The 16570-nt window shown below is 45.1% G+C and overlaps 2 protein-coding genes across 51 annotated transcripts in view; one reads left to right on the forward strand and one right to left on the reverse strand.

The window, feature by feature from the left end:
• The window catches only part of LOC126943623 (cytochrome b-c1 complex subunit Rieske, mitochondrial), a 1156760-nt gene that overhangs the window by 1126640 nt on the left and 13550 nt on the right, over positions 1-16570 (forward strand). The window contains exon 1 of one of the 50 annotated variants that reach the window (XM_050772610.1): positions 15830-15833. The exons of the other annotated variants lie outside the window; for them this stretch is intronic. The gene's annotated coding sequence lies outside the window, so the exon portion shown is untranslated. Of the gene's footprint in view, positions 1-15829; positions 15834-16570 lie in introns of those variants that run through there. 50 annotated transcript variants of the gene reach the window in all.
• Positions 1-16570, reverse strand: part of POP4 (POP4 homolog, ribonuclease P/MRP subunit) — a 619906-nt gene that overhangs the window by 365851 nt on the left and 237485 nt on the right. The window lies entirely within an intron of this gene.

Below are 16570 nucleotides of genomic sequence, written 5' to 3' on the forward strand. Positions count from 1 at the left end.
GAAAATCATACCATTAAATATTCATCTATTTTCTTTGTTTTAATTAGATTCTTTCCCCATAGGCAGGTAGAAGGACAAGGCCTTCAGAGGCCTCTTTGTTGCATTTAAAAAAAACTCTCAGGCAATCAGTACAATAATTAAGAAGCACTATTTTTTTTTTCCTAGCAAAAGGAACGAATTATTTCAGCCTTGTGCTGATTGATCCATTTTTATGAGCGGTTTTAAAATCCTAGATGCATTTTGTGTGTCATTTAAAAGATGGCCTGGGTGAACCCATGCATATCAACTGTATATTGTCCCAGCAATGGTTGGGGGTCCTGGCCATGTGGGGATGCTCCCCAAAACAAGACCCCAGAAGCCAGCTCCAGCTTCACCCAGGACCCTTTTGGCATCAGCCACGAGGAGTTGCTGATAAGTATGCATGGGGATTTCAGAGAACTCAGTCTGCTTCAGGCTCAAGCCCTGCTCTCTCTTTCCCTAAACTGCATCCTCAAACTGTTCTCATTGGGGAGGGGCAGCCCCCTGCTTCCCTTTCACCCCTGGCCTAATTCCAATCCATCTCTACATGTACAAAATCTATCAGCCCTTCAGTGCCCAGCTCAGTGGCACCTGCGCCGCGCAGCCCTTACACGTTACCCAGGTGGGAGTGCTGTTTCCCCTCTGGGCCTTCCCAGCTCTTTGTCTGAAGCCTTCCAGCCTGGCTACCCTCTGTGGTCTGCCTAGGGCTATTGCCTGGGATGCCTTCATTGCCTGTGGGTGGAAGAAGATCTTCTTGGTGCTTGGTGAGTGTCACATGGGGAAGGGAGGACGTGAAAGGAAGGAAATGTATGGGAGACAGGGAAGAAAGAAGGAATAAAGTCCCTTACTGTTTGATATTTTTAAAAAATGGTAGAGTTAGACACTGAGCTATTTATTAAGTATAACCTTTCCTTTCCAGGGAGGGCAGGTCTAGGTGGTAGAGGGGGTGTTTTTTGCTGAGTGGAGTGATGGGTGTGGAGGCTGAAAGAGGGGGAGGACCAGCCTGGAAGCTGGAGAGGAACTCGAGACGGGATTGACCAGGTTTAAAATGGATTGTATGAAATTGTTTCCATTATGTGTGGATCCCTGTCTTGCCCCAATGTGTTCAGTGAATGATCAATATCCTTCTAATGTGTGGTGAGGATTTGGGGTCTCTGAGTCGGGAAAGGCCGCTCACATGGCTGATTTTGACTTCGAGGGGGACCCAGGCAAGAAGGACCATGGATGCCTGCTTCTCTCAAGAGTCACAGTCTGAATCTCCTCTCTCGGCGTGTTTCACTCTTTCCTTGGCTTTCTGGGGACACTGTAGCAGTCAGGCTGCCCAGGTTCAATTTTAGTTTCCCGGAGTCCTAGTTGTGTAGTCTTGAACATTTTACTTAACCTCGTCGACCTCTGCTTTTTCATCTGCAAAGTAGGGCTCACAATAATTCCTTAACTTAGAGGTCAACACAAAGCTTAAATGCACTTAAATGGCCATAAAATATTTAAATGAGTGCATGGCACAAAATAGAATGTTAGGTGTTACTCCCTCATTCTCCCTCTTTTCTAACCTGAGGGCATTGAAAATATGTACGGAAACCTTTAAAAGTATTTCTGCTAAGGTTGCCAGATAAAATACAGAACTCCCAGTTAAATTTCAATTGCAGATAAATAATTTGAAATGAAAATTTGAATCCTACATTTTTAGTTGCTAAATGTGGCAACCCTAATTCCTGGCCTTTGACTCTAAGATTTCACTTCTGTGAATCAATTATAAGGAAATATTCTTACACACGAAAAAGTTTTATGCAAGGATCTTTGAGTGTTTTGAAAGTAAATGTTGAAAATTTGAAAAATATGTCCCCTGGTAGGAAAATTGTTAAATAAATGAGGGTCTACCTGACTGAATATTATAAAGTCAAACATTTTTGTTCCTGAACAATATACAGTAACATGGCTAATGCTTATGAGATAAGAGAAAAAAGCAGAGAATACAATTATATAAACTGAGGGTTTAAAACTCTGTAAAAATGATCCTTAAATACAGAAGAACACTGACAGGAAAATTGGTTAAATGTTAATAATGGTTATATCTGCATGGTAACATTATGGCTTTTTTCTTTTTTCTACTTTTGTGCACATCTCAAATTCTCTGTAATAAGCAACAACTACTTTAGCTATAAAAACTGCTTCTCTACATTTGCGACTTGGGGGAAGAAAGAGGGGGGCTGAGCGCCGGGATGCTTGGGTCCTCATGCTCGGTCACACTGATGGTGTGGGCCTGGTAGAGTCATGTCACTGCTTGGGACCTCTGTTTTCTCATCTATAATATGAGAGCTGGACATACTAGTCTACACAACCCCATACTGCCCTAAAAACATTTTATTCTTCTGGGTTATTATTATTATTATTTGCCTCTTCTCATTTCTTCCCTTTCTTAATTTTCCTCCCCTTTTCTCCTTTTTTTCCCTTTCTTTCTTCCCTTCTTCCCTCTCTTTTCTCCTTTCTTCCCTCTCTTAATTTCGCTCTCCCTTCCTTTCTCTTGTCTTACTCTTTCTCATTCTCCAACGTGCTCAGTGTCAGTTAGAACTCTTAACATGCAAACATCAAACAGCTGCAAAATTCCAACCAGCCTATAAAACAAGCAAGATGTATTCCTACTGGAATAAACTGTTGGAAATCAAGGAAAGCACAGCTTCAGGAATGGCATGATCAAGGTGCCCTATTTTGCTTGATCTCCCTCTGGGTCCTTCTGTGTCTGCTGGCTTTGGCCCTGGGCTGACTTCCCTTCTTGCAGCCATAGTTGTTCCCACAATTTTAGGTTTCCTGCCTGCATATCACAGAGTCCAGTTGGTGAGTGTTCCTGTCTCAACATTAAAGAAGGGTCACCTCCGATCAATTCTGGGGAATGGAATAACTGGATTTATTTCAGCCACTAAAAGCCCCAATCTGGAATTTTGGGTCGGGCCATGAGCTGAGGTGGATTCCTGAAGAAAAAACTGGGTATCAGTAGGAAGTGAACAGAAAAAGGACCCTGGGTTGGCACCCCCAAATGCTCATTACATCAATCAGCAGGCATTTGGGGGCATCAGCTGATCCCCCAGCACCATGCAATGCTTTGGGATCAAGTGGGGGGAGATCAGATGATTACCTTCCTCAGTGGCATTTCTACTCACCTCCCAGAGCAAATGCAGAGCGGCTTAGGGCAGGAGATGGCACTGTTGAAGCCATTTCTGAGTCTTAAATCAGATGTGGTTCTGTGTGTGTGGATTATCTGGGCAGAGGCTGCCATTGTCTCACTGGCTTTGTGTGTTTCTAGCATGATGGGATCCCTGGGATATGAGGGGTTCTTAAACACCCTGACCATCTTCTCCCTATATCTGAACTTCCCCGTCCTATTCTAAAGCTGCACACTCAGACAAAAGCCATGTTCTCCCCATCTCTCTCTTCTATTTTTTTTTCTTCCATCTCTAACTTACGAAGTCTTTTTTTGAAAAACTCCATGTTTCCCCGCTGAGACTTTGCCTAATGAAGTATTTTATACTATTCGATCCTTTACAAAGAATGAGGGTGAGTGGTTATTAAATTATTTTTTGCTTTAATGTATTTCCTCCATATTGCATGCTGTGGACACAACTGTTTCTGCAAATGACTTTTTCCAAGATGCCTGATTTATCTTTAATTGCCTCTGTCCCTTGGGTTGGTTCTACCCGACTCTTGTTATTTCTATTTGTGTAGTGGTTAAAGCCTAGAGATATAACAGGTAAAGGCTTCTTCCTTTGAGGGAAAGAAGGCTGTGATTCTGAAGGGTGGAAAAGCATCCTTTCTGAATAGGAGCTCCAGAACGCAAGTTACTTTCCTGTGGCTTCCAGAATTGAAATACAGGGAACCTTTTCTCTCCTTTGTAAAACACCTTGGGTATAGAAAGCCGGTTTGCATGCACTATCTCAAATGCTCCACGTTTTGGTGAGGGCTTCCCCCACAACTTATGAGGTAATTAAATCAGAGGTTATTCCTATTTTGAGGGTAAAAGTAGAAACTTGCTAAATGTTTTGTAGCTGGTAAGAGCACCTGTGGAGTATACAGTTTTGACCTTGAAGATAAGCGTCTTTTCATAATACCACTCTATGTCCCCACAAAAAAGAAAAAAGACTCCAGCCCCTAACGGATGTATTTGCCTGAAATATTTGTGTTTTCAAAAAACAGTACAGAAATCAAATAATTTGTATTCATTGTGAAAAAAATGAAAAGAAAATGGAAACAACGCGTGTGTGTGTCTGTGTGTGTGTGTGTGTGTGTACACATATGCACTAATCAGCCCCCCCACCCGAAAGTGACCATTGTCTGGAAAGACACGGGGGGTTAAGCTAGGTTCTGGGGTGAGTTCTGACCTACTGGGATTTCATCTGCCCATCGGATCCCCTCACCCTTCTCCCTACCTCCTGCTCCACCATCTTTAAACCCAGTGGGTGCAGGGAGTGCACATCTGCTGTCATTGCCTGCTCAGTTCATTCTCTCTTCTCAACCTCAATGTCCCTCTGGGAAACCACCAACTCACTATCAACCCTTGCAGTGAGTGGAATGATTGATGCCAACCTCAGAGTCAAGAGTGGTCATGTGATCTGGACTTAGCCAATCAGAACCAGCGATACCGAAAAGCTGTGCCTCTTGGAAAACACTAGCTCTGTTTCTGCCAGACATGAAGATGAAAGTGGCCATCCTGCCATAGAAGACATTGCTCAAGAGGGAGTCCACACAGAATAAAGTAGAGCTGGGAGGCTGAGGGTGAGACCATACCCTCATGCTGGGGTTTTCTGTTCACATGAGCTAATGCATTTATTTTTTGCTAACTCCAGCTGGAGTTGCATTTTCTGCCATCAGCTCAAAGTGAGGAATGGTTGCTCATGTGCTTATCAGAGTGGAAACAGGATAGTTATTTTTAAAAGAAAAATTTATTTTTGAAGTTCCCCAGTTCAGTGCTTACTGAAAAGCTGCAGAGGGGAGATTTTCCTCAAAAGTTTCTCAGGATGCTAGACAGGGTGAGATTTCTGCTACTGACTGAATTCTGCTAGGATTTGTAATTTACTTTCTTTGCAGTCAGAGGACATGCTCTGTAAGATTTCATTCTTTTTTTTTTTTTTTTTTTTTTTGAGACGGAGTCTCGCTCTGTCGCCCAGGCTGGAGTGCAGTGGCGAGATCTCGGCTCACTACAAGCTCCGCCTCCCGGGTTCACGCCATTCTCCTGCCTCAGCCTCCCGAGTAGCTGGGACTACAGGCGCCCACAACCGCGCCCGGCTAATTTTTTGTATTTTTAGTAGAGTCGGGGTTTCACCGTGGTCTCGAAGATTTCATTCTTTAGAAATCTATTGAAATTTGTTTGATGACATAGTGTATGATCTACTAGGTGCACATCCGTTTGCACTTCAAATGAATGTGTTCTGCAGTTGTTTGGTGCAGGGTTCTATCAATGTCAAGTAGGTGAAGGTGGTTGATAATGTTCTTCAGACATTCCATACTTTTACTGGTTTCTTGTCTAGCAGTTCTCTTCATCCCTGAGAAAGGTGCACTAAAGTCTCTTACTATGACTTTGGCTTTGTCTATTTTGCTTTTTCATTTTGTCAAGTTCTTATGAATGCATTTGGAAGATCTGTTATTAGGCACATACGCCTTTTTTAAGTGCCATATCTTCCTGATTGTATTGACTGTTTTTTTTTTTTTTTTTGAGATGGAGTCTCGCTCTCAGTGGCATGATCTCGGCTCACTGCAAGCTCTGCCTCCTTGGTTCACGCCATTCTCCTGTCTCAGCTTCCCTAGTAGCTGGGACCACAGGTACCTGCCACCACGCCCAGCTAATTTTTTTGTATTTTTAGTAGAGCGGGAGTTTCACTGTGTTAGCCAGAATGATCCCGATCTCCTGACCTCGTGATCTGCTCACCTTGGCCTCCCAAAGTGCTGGGATTACAAGCGTGAGCCACTGCGACCGGCCTGACTTTTTTGTTGTAATGCAAATTTCCTCTTCTCCTCTAGTAATACCACTTGTTTTGAAGTCTATTTTGACCAATATTATTATGACCACTTCAGCTTTTGTATGTTTACATTTTGCATTTTTTTTTGCATATTTTTCTTTCAATGTATTTTTCTTGTATTTGAACTTAAATTGTGTCTATTGTAGACGGCATATGCTTGATTCTTGCTTTTTCTTTCTTTTCCTTTTTGAGACAGAATTATTTCTCTGTCACCCAGTCTGGAGTGCAGTGATGTAAACCCAGCTCACTGCAGCCTCAACCTCCCAGGCTCAAGAGATCCTCATGCCTCTTGAGTAGCTAGACCCATAATCATGTGCCACTACCCCCACCTTTATTTTTTCTTTTTTGGTATAGTTGAGGTATCACCATGTTCCCCAGGCTGGTCTGACATTTTGGGGCTTAAGCAGGCCTCCTGCCTCAGCCTTCAAAATGCTGGAATTACAGGCATGAGCCACTGTGCCCAGCCAATTCTTGCTTTTTATCCAACCCTTAAAAATCTCTGCCTTTTGATTGAATATTCTTTTTACATTTAATGTAATTATTGACATGGTGTATTAAAGTCTGCCATTTTTCTATATATTTTCTACTTGCCTGATCTATTTGGTGTTGTTCTTCCTGTTTTCTTACTTTCTGGCCTTCTTTTTTGTTAAAATATTTTAGTATTTCATCTACATTCCCTATTGGCTTTCTATCTACATATTTTTGCAGGGCCAGGCATGTGGTTCATACCTGTAATCCCACTATTTTGGGAGGTGGAAGCAGAAGGATTGCTTTAGACCAGCCTGGCAGCATAGCAAGGCCTCATCTCTACCAAACAAAACAAAACAAAACAAAGAAAACAAAAAAAAACTCCAGGCATGGTGGCACACAACTGTAGCCTGGGCAGCAGAGTGAGACCCTATCTCCAAAATATATATATTTGCATTATGTTTTTAGTGGTTCCTAAAGGGATTGCAATAGCTACCTTTAAGTTGACCCATTCTACTTGTGGTTAATATCAAGTTACTTTACTTAAAATATAGGAAACTTGAAATATTGTGCTTCCATTTGTCACCCTATTATTAGTGTTATTTTCATGATATATATGTGTGTGTATATATAATATATATATATATACTATAAACCCATTTGTGCAGTATTACAATTTTTGCTTTAAACAATCATAGTTTTTAAAAGAAGAAAATTAAACAAATGGTCCTTTGTATTTATGTACATATCTACTATTTTCAGAGCTCTTTATTTCTTCAGCTTAAAAGACTTCCTTTACTTTTTTTGTAGTGCAGGTCTGGTGGTGGTAGCAAATTATCACAGTATTTGTTTTCTAAAAGTGTCTCTAACCTTCATTTTTGAGGTATATTTTATCCTAATATAGTATTCTTGGTTGACTGTTCTTTTCCAACCTACAGTACTTGAATTATATTGTTGCTGTTTCTTTTGGTATCCAAAGCTCATGATAAGAACTCAGACATTATTCTTGCTGGTTTTCTTCTGGAGTCAGTTTTGCTGAATGTTTTAAAAATTTTCTTGCTTTGGCTTTCAGAGCTTTGAGTATCATATATCCAGTAGAATTTTCTTTAGTTTTATTCTATTTGGGGTTTATTGAGTTCTTGGGTCTGCAAGCTAATTTTTTCAACAGATATTGGAACTTTTGAGGCTATTCTTTCTCTAAATATTTTTTTCTTTCCTTTTCTGTCGCTCTTCTCATTCTGGGATTCTAATGACATGCATTTCAGACCACACACTATTGTCTCACACATCTCTGAAAGTCTTTTTATTTTTTAAACCTTTCTTGTGTACATACCTAAGACTGAGTTAATTTCTATTGTGCTGTCTTCAAGTTTACTAATATTTTCTTTCACTTAAAATATGTTAGGCTGAGCACAGTGACTCATGCCTGTAATCTCAGCACTTTATGAGGCCAAGGAGGATGATTGCTTGAGCCCAGGAGCTCAAGACCAGCTTGGGAAACACGGCAATACCTCATCTCTACAAAAAATGCAAGAAATTAGCCAGGCATGGTGGCACACGCCTGTGGTCCCAGCTTCTCAGGAAGCTGAGGTGGGAGGATCACTTGAGTCTTGAGATGGAGGTTGCAGTGAGCCAAGATTGCACCACTGTGCTCTAGCCTGGGTGACAGGCTGTCTCAAAAAAGTAAAAAGAAATATGGTATGGAGCCTATCTAGTGAGTGCCATACAAGTGTCATTGTCTCCCTTCCTTTGTTGGACTGAGTGATTGTTCTCCTATTTTTCAGCAGGGTATAATAAGTAAGCCAGCCTTGCCTTCTAGCAAGCATTTTTTTCCATTGATAATAATTTAGGCTTCTAGGAAAATAAGGCAAGGTTCCCTGTGAAAGGAAGAGAACAGGGTTTGAGGCAATGGTGGTAGTAGAAATGGCTAAAATATCTCTCAGGAAAGCAGGGAGGAAGAAGAGTTAGGTGGGAGTGAGGTGTTAGGCTCCTGGGAAAACTATATAAGGAGGAAACGTACTGGGGAAAGCCAGGGGCTATGGCCTGTCAAAGGTCTGGGAGAAACCACGTGTATGTGTTCAGGGATGGCAAGGCAGTGAATTCTTCAACAGGCCACCCGGCCCTATGCCCCACTCACACCTGCAGACTCTATTTGCTTGGGTTTGAGAGTCAGCATTGCATAGAGATGAGTACTTCATGTTGTCAGTGTCCAGCACCGTGCCCCTTGGCCACCCAGCAGGAGTGACATGCATGTCTGTCCTGGGAGTCCTTCCAGTCCCAGATCATTACCTCATGTGATACACCAGCCCCTTCACAAAGCTCCAGGACACTGTAAACCCAAGAAAAGGACATCCCATCTATTTCTGGGGGGGGGGGTTGTTGAACTTGAACTTGAGAAGCCCTGCCACTGCGACAGGGTTTACCGACCTGTGGGTAAACCCCAGTGATGTGGAAAGTCTGGAATCCCAGTTAGGGCATAAAGCTCCAGCGATGTCCCCACTAAGGGGAGCGTCTGACCCGCACAGTGACCTGGAGAGGCAGGTGCTATCCCATTTAACAGAGGATAAGTGAAACCTCGGAGAATCCAGTGCCTGGTCTCACTGCCATGAAGGAGATGAGCCCAAGAAGTCTGGCTCCAGGGCCAGTCCGTTTAATTACTGTGCTCTCTACCCACACAGGAACGGCTCAGAAGCAGTTTGCCAAGCTCATTCCAGAATATGTGTGTTTGCATGTGTGTGTCTGCTCTGCTTTTTGTTTTTTAAGTGTTAGTTCAAAGCTGCAGCACTACCCAGGGTGGGGTCAGTCACATTCATAATCTACATACATTCTTAGAGATGCCCAACTGGGCTGCCTCAGGTGCACAACTGGGCAGCCTTGGCATTCTATGCTTTTCCAGGGATAGGGGCAGGAATGGAGGGAGGAGCCAGTCTAGTAGGATTGCCCTGGAGACCTCTGATGGCACCCATGGAAGCTCCCTGAATACAGTCTGACTCAGGCCCTCAGATTACAGGTGCAGAATTGAGGCCAATAATAAGGATGTGGCCTGCTAACAAATGAGCCATTGGAAGGTGTAGACCAACACCACAGATCTCTTTCCATGCATGCATCCATCCATCCATCCATCCGTCCATCCATCCATCCATCCACCCATGTATGTATTCATCCATTCATCTATCTCCAGTCAGCCATTATCCATCCATCTACCATACACCCATGCATCCGTCAATTCATACATCCATGTATCCATTCACCTATCCATCCATCAATCAATTCATCCATCCATCCATCCATCCATCCATCCATCCATCCATCCATCCATGCACGTATTATTCACCCATCAATCCACTCATCCACCCATTATCCATCCATGCATCCATCTATCCACTCACCATACATCCATGCATCCATCAATTCATCCATCCATGTATCCATTCACCTATTCATACATCGATCAATTCATCCATCTGTCCATGTATACACTCACCTATCCCATCTATTCATTCTCCCGTCCATCCATCTATCCATTTATCCATCCATCTATCCATCTACCCATCCACCAGATACTTACTGAGCTACCGTGTTCTACGTGCTGTATTGAAACCTGGGGATTTGGTGGAAGGCAGGGCAGACACGGTGCCTGTCCTCATGGAGCTGATATTTGCTAGAAGGCTTTTGATCTGTCCCTCTCCCAGCCAATGCAGAGCTGTGTCCATAGTATCCCTCACCCCTCATTTTTCCTCTAATTGTTATTTTTTGTAAGCAGTATTCTTCTGGAAGCCCCAGGAGAGGACCTGTGCCTCCTCCAACTCTCAGTGTTGTGAGAGCTGTGTCATGGAAGAGAAAACCTAGGCCCTGGTGTCAGGCTCGCTTGGGTTTGAATTCTGGCTCTGCCCCTTCAGCTAATCACTGAACACTGTGCCTGATTTTTTCACCCCTGACACAAAGATCATAAGATCTGCCTTGCAGGGCTGTTGTGAGGACCAGAAACACTCAGCTCATGGGGGTGGGCGGGGGTGGGGGCACGCACTGCCTGCTGGGCCTGGAGCATCCCTTACGGCAACACTGACATGGACTTGGCCCTTGGAGCACAGCTCACCCAGAGGTCGGATGTGCAGTGCCTGGCGCCTGGCAGGTGCTCCACATGTGGGGCTCTTTCTCCCTCACACTGGGCAGACTCTGTTGGCAGCTGCTCCAAGAAATCTGTTTGGCTGCCTTCTCTGTGCTGAGCAGGAGTGGCCTTGGCTGTTCTGGCAGTTGTGACCTTGCTGCTAGCAATGTTTAGCTCAGGGCCTCCTGACTGTTCCGCCTGACTTTTAAAGGATCACATCGCATCAGTTTCACTTATCTGATTTCCTTCGGGTGGGCAGCTGGGGGTCTCAGCAAGGTAAAGGCGTCTGCAGCCTGACACTCGAAGTCCAGACCCAGTGTGTGTGCATGTGCATACGTAAAACTGAAACAAAGGCTCACAAAGCAAGTTCACCCTTCCTACGGGCAATGCATTTGTATTTTCTCCACTATCCTATGCTGTTTTATGATGTATTTATTTCATTTTATTTTTTAAATACTGATTAAGATCCAATGAATGCATCTTATGATCTAATAATGGGTCCTCACTCACAGTTCAAAAACATTGCCCTTGCTGGGTGCAGTGGTGCATGCTGTAGTCCCAGCTACGCGGGAGGCAAGGTGGGAGGACGGCTTGAGCCCAGAAGTTCGGGGCCGTAATGCGCTGTGCCAGTCGGGTGTCTGTCCTAAGTTTAGCCCCTATGTAGTGACCTCTCAGGAGTGCAGAACCCTCAGGTTGCCTAAGGAGGGATGAATCTGACCAGGCTGGAAACAGAGAAGGTGAAAATTCCCTTGCTGATCAGTGGTGGGATGGCGCCTGTGAACAGCCACTGCACTCCAGCCTGGACAATACAGCGAGAACCTGTTTCTAAAAAAAAAAGAAGAAAAGAAAAGAAAAAGAGAAAGAGAAAAACACTAGCTGATCACACTCTTGCAGGCTTTCCCCTCTCACCTCAGGCTAGCTCACTAACACCCATCACCCCAGTGTCTCCACAGAGCCTAGGAGGTACCGCCTTTACGCCCATATGAGGGCCTTTGAACATCTACCCCGGCCCTTCCTGGGCTACCTTGTTCTGGTCTCCGCTCCCCTGCTGTTGTCACAGAGAGGCCCTCACTGATCATGCACATGAGCAGCTCTCACTCCCAGCTCCAGGCGCTGGCTGTATCACCTCCTTGCTTGCTTCCTGCAGTCCTGCCTTCTGTCTTGCTCACCTTGCACACTGTCTGCGGGTGGTTGAATAGAGTGCTGGAAGCCTACGTTCTTGGCTTTGCAGGGCTTGGATTTGCACCCCGGTCCCCTGGAGCGCCTCCCAGGGGGGCGTCCTCCTGCCTCTCTCCCTGTAGTAGCCAAGGCTGGAGCAAATTTTCCCTCTACAGATGCATCTGCCCAGCACTTAGGTGCCAGGCATGCTCACTCTACCTGGATCGGGGGCGTCAACCCTGGGGCCTGCCTTCTCTTCCCATGCCTCATGTGATGTCTTGCCCTCCTCTCCCTCCCTGTCCCTCCCTACCCCGGGTGCAGCCCTGCCTGCGTGTAAATGTCTCCTCCAGTTACAAGGGCCAGGCAGGTACCATACAGTTTTCAACACACCCAATATTGGGGGATAAATCACAACCAGCACTCAGCTTCAGGTTTTGGAAGACCACGGGAGCTGGGAACAACCGCGGGGAAGCTGCAGAACTCAGGCCCTGTCTAAACTGGGGCCTCCACACCGCTCCTCATGGTTGCCGCCTGGGAGCGTGCCTGATATGGTCTGACAGTGTGATTGTCTGTGTGGTGTGTGCGTGCGTGTGTGTGGGTGTGTGTGTGTGTAACCTCCAAGTTTTCAAATACTGGTTGACAATTCCTTTTTTTTTTTGAGACAAAGTCTTGCTCTGTCACCCAGGCTGGAGTGCAGTGGTACAATTATAGCTCACCGCAGCCTTGATCTCACAGGCTCAACCGATTCTCCTGCCTCAGCCTTCCAAGTAGCTGGGATTACAGATCCACACCACCATGCCTGGCTAATTTTTAAAAAAATTTTGTTTTGTAGAGATGGAGTCTGGCTATGTTGACCAGACTGGGCAACATAGCCAGACTCCTGGCCTCAAGTGATCCTCCTGTCTCAGCCTCCTGAGTAACTAGGATTATAGGCACACAACCCCATTTTTTAACACTTTATAGGCCAAAAAAACCATGACTGTGGGCCTGATTTTGCCCACAGCCTCCACTGGTGAGCTCTGCTCCAGGTGCTGCAGGCTTTGGACTGGATTCAGCCTGCCTTGCCCATGTGGTCATTCCTCACATTTAAGGCGAGGAAACTTGGCTGTTGCAAGCTGTTGATGTTGCTTTGCCGGAGTAAGAAACAAAGACCAGCTGGTGGAGACCCCCAGTACTGGTAGATCTCAAGAGGAGAAAGGTGCCTGCTGGAGAGTGGTGGGAAAGGAAATCTGACCGACTAACTTTCCACTGATTGTAATTATGTAAATCCAAGATGCCAAAGAAGTAGAATATGTGGCCTTTAGATAAGGTACCATAAACCTGTCTTGGATAATTAACCTTTTTAAGAAGCAACCATGTTGGGTACTTAATATCTGAAAAGGTGTAACGTAGCAAGAGTGGGCTATAAAGAAAAGAGATGGAAAGTGTGGTTGCATTTCCCAATTCATGATGGTGGGCTGCAGCTAATTAATTCATAAGGCCACTGAATTGATACTTCTTTATTTGTGTTCATGCAAATTACCTCTTAACTCATGTTAAAAGGCAAACATATTGAGCAAGTTGAACTTTCAAAAAAGCCAACCTTCATAGGAGACAGAACAATAACGGTTATGGTTGGTTATTCATGCTGCTATAGATAAGATTATTATGTCAACATTTCCATTTGAAACTCTTATTTTCAACAATTTATAACTTGGTCATAAAAAATAAAGATCCATTGTGCTCTAAGTGACTGTTACGGTTTCACCTGGGGAAAGATTATTTTTTGCCCCTCCAAGTTTAAAAATAGCTTTACTTAGCAGGTTAAAAGGTTATCATCTCACCAGGTTTAGAAAATGGCATTCACTGTCTGGGCGGGCCAGGCCATCACCAGGGGCCGCTGCTCTCTGACCTGGCTGTTCCGAGTGTCCTTGTTGGCGTGATTCCCAGCTCACCAACTGCTGGGGATGGGGGTTTCTTCTCATTGATACTCATCTACTCTTGTTTTTTGTTGTTGTTGCCTTCTTTTGAAACAGAGTCTCGCTCTGTCACCCAGGCTGGAGTTCAGTGGTGCGATCTCGGCTCACTGCAACCTCTGCCTCCCGGGTTCAAGTGATTCTCCTGCCTCAGTTTCCCAAGTAGCTGGGACTACAGGCCGTGCCAACACGCCTGACTAATTTTTGTATTTTTGATAGAGATGGGGTTTCACCATGTTGGCCAGGCTGGTCTTAAACTCCTGACCTCAGGTGATCTGTCCACCTCAGCCTATCAAAGTACTGGGATTACAGGTGTGAGCCACCACGCCCAGCCTTGTTTGTACCTGCCCAGTGGCCTAAAAACTTTCCTCTTGAATATAGCCTTTTCTGTCTTCTCTTTCCTTCCCCAAGACTCAGGAGACATGCATCCACTTATCTATCAATTGGATCGTTACTTACTCACTGAGCACATACAGGGGACAAGGTGTATGCTGCTGTGGGGACACAGGTGTGAGCAGAGAAGATATGGGAAAACTGAGAACTCCCTTGGAGTTTCTCTAATATTCAGATGTAGATTTCATGGGGTGGGATGGGCAGAAGTCCATCTTTAGGTTCTTTAAAGGTGCTGATTACAGCCAGGTGTGGTGGTACACACCTGTAGTCCCAGCTATTTGGGAGGCAGAGACAGGAGGAGTGCTTGAGCCCAGGAGTTCAAGGCTGCAGTGACCTATGATTGCACCATTGCACTCTGGCCTGGGAGACAGAGCAAGACCCCGTCTCAAAAAAAAAAATAATAATAATAAATAGGCTGGGCTCAGTGGCTCACGTCTGTAATCCCAACACTTTGGGATGCCGAGGCGGGTGGATCACGTGAGGTCAGGAGTTCGAGACCAACCTGGCCAACACGGCAAAAGCCCGTTTTTACTAAAAATACAAAAATTAGCCGGGCGGGGTGGCTCACACCTGCAGTCCCACCTATTTAGGAGGCTGAGGCACGAGAATCACTTGAACATGGGAGGCAGAAGTTGCAGTGAGCCAAGATCATGCCACTGCAGTCCAGCCTGGGCGACAGAGTGAGATTCGGTCTCTAAATAAATAGATAAATAAATGTGCTGATTTGGCTCCAGCAGACACCATTAGCTTCCCACAGTAGTAAATAAGGCCAACTGTAAGTGAACAGGCAGAGAAAGAGACACCGTTGATTCAGATGGTGATGAAGTCAATAAATAAAAAAATAAAAATCGATGGAGTGACTGGGAGTGACAAGAGGTGTGAAGGGCGGAAAGATCAGGTGTAAAGTGGGTATCAATAATAAGCTCAGTTGGATTGTGCATGCTGGGAAGACAGGAGGCACCCAGGAGTGCTGGGGCACCAGGAGCAAGTATGGGAGAGTGGAAGAGTTAGAGATGGAGAAGGTGGAGGAGCTGGCCTAGAATTCCAAGTCACTTCCCTCTCTGAATCACAGGCACTCATACTTAGTGCTATTCCTCCCTATCCTGTCGTCCTTGTGTAGTTGAAATGGACGCAGGTGAGATTTGCTTTTCACTACTTCCCAAATGGAGGTAGATTGATGGATTGACATTTTAATTGTAAAAATAATAATATAAACTCAGTGTAAAAAAGATAACATAGGAAAACAAAGGGCAAAGTCAAAAATAGATGTTAATAAATCCACTATCCAAAAATAATGATTGTTAATATTTGATGCACATCTTGCTAGACTTTTTGTTTGCAAACACAGACAGTTACTGACCTGCATACATGCATCCATTTAACAAAAACTTGATCATATACATCCTGATGTATAAGCTGCTTTTTTCACTTAATGCATTGAGTACCATTTACTATGTCATTAAACACAGATCTATGATATAATTTTAAAAGAGGGCAAAGTGATTTTATGGATGCAGCCCCGTCTAACTCATCCTGCACAGCGGACAGGAAATCTGCAGATCATTTTTCATGATTATAAACAATCCTGCTATGAACGTCTTTGCACATTCATCTTCATGTACTTGTCTGATGCTTATTTTGAACACATTCCTACAACCAGGGTGGTTGGGTAAAAGGCTCTGGGTTGTGAGTGCAAACTGCAGAATCCCACACATAGAGGACATGGGGGTCCTCAGGCAGGCCTCAGGGGAGAGCAGGAGAGCTGCCCTCACTCCCCGGGTGGGCAGGGCTCCAGGGCCAGATATGCTGTCTCCAGGATCCCTCTACCTTGTCCGAAGTTCAGGGCTCCCGTGACCTCTGCCTTCCAGTGGCACCTGCAAATTAGACCCCATTCTCTTAGGGTCTGAGTTGCCTTTGCACAAAAGTGCTGAGAAGGGACTGTTGGTGTCTGGCAAGGTATTTGCCTCTCCATGTAGCAAACCTACAAGAAAAGGGGGTTGGGCTAGAGTACACCAACTGGGTTCTGAGCTGAGAGGGAACCTAAGACTTGACCTCTAGAACCTTTAGATATTCACATTCCATTCCCTAGATGGCACAGATCTACCTAGAGCCCCTGTCTCTTGCAGGGCAAGCCAGGGGAATGAATGCCTCTCTCAGCAGGAGCCAAGAGAGGAGAGAAGGCTCTCTCCACGGATGCACCTGCCCAGCGCTCGGGTCCTAGGATGTTGCCCCACCTGGATCAGCAGCACTGTCCCCCAGTGCCTGCCTTCTCCGCTCATGCCTCCAGGTGATCTCTTGTGTTCCTCACCCTTCCCGTCCCTCCTGACCCCGGGCACCTCCACGATCCCTTCTGCCCAGGCTTTTGGTTCCATCTCCCATCAGGGTCTCACTGACTGCACTCCATTCTCTCTCTGGAGCACAAGAGGCCTCATATGCATTTGCTGACCCCTTCAGCTAGCACAAAT

The sequence above is a fragment of the Macaca thibetana genome, chromosome 19 (genome assembly GCF_024542745.1).
Source record: "Macaca thibetana thibetana isolate TM-01 chromosome 19, ASM2454274v1, whole genome shotgun sequence".
Lineage (NCBI taxonomy): Eukaryota > Metazoa > Chordata > Mammalia > Primates > Cercopithecidae > Macaca > Macaca thibetana.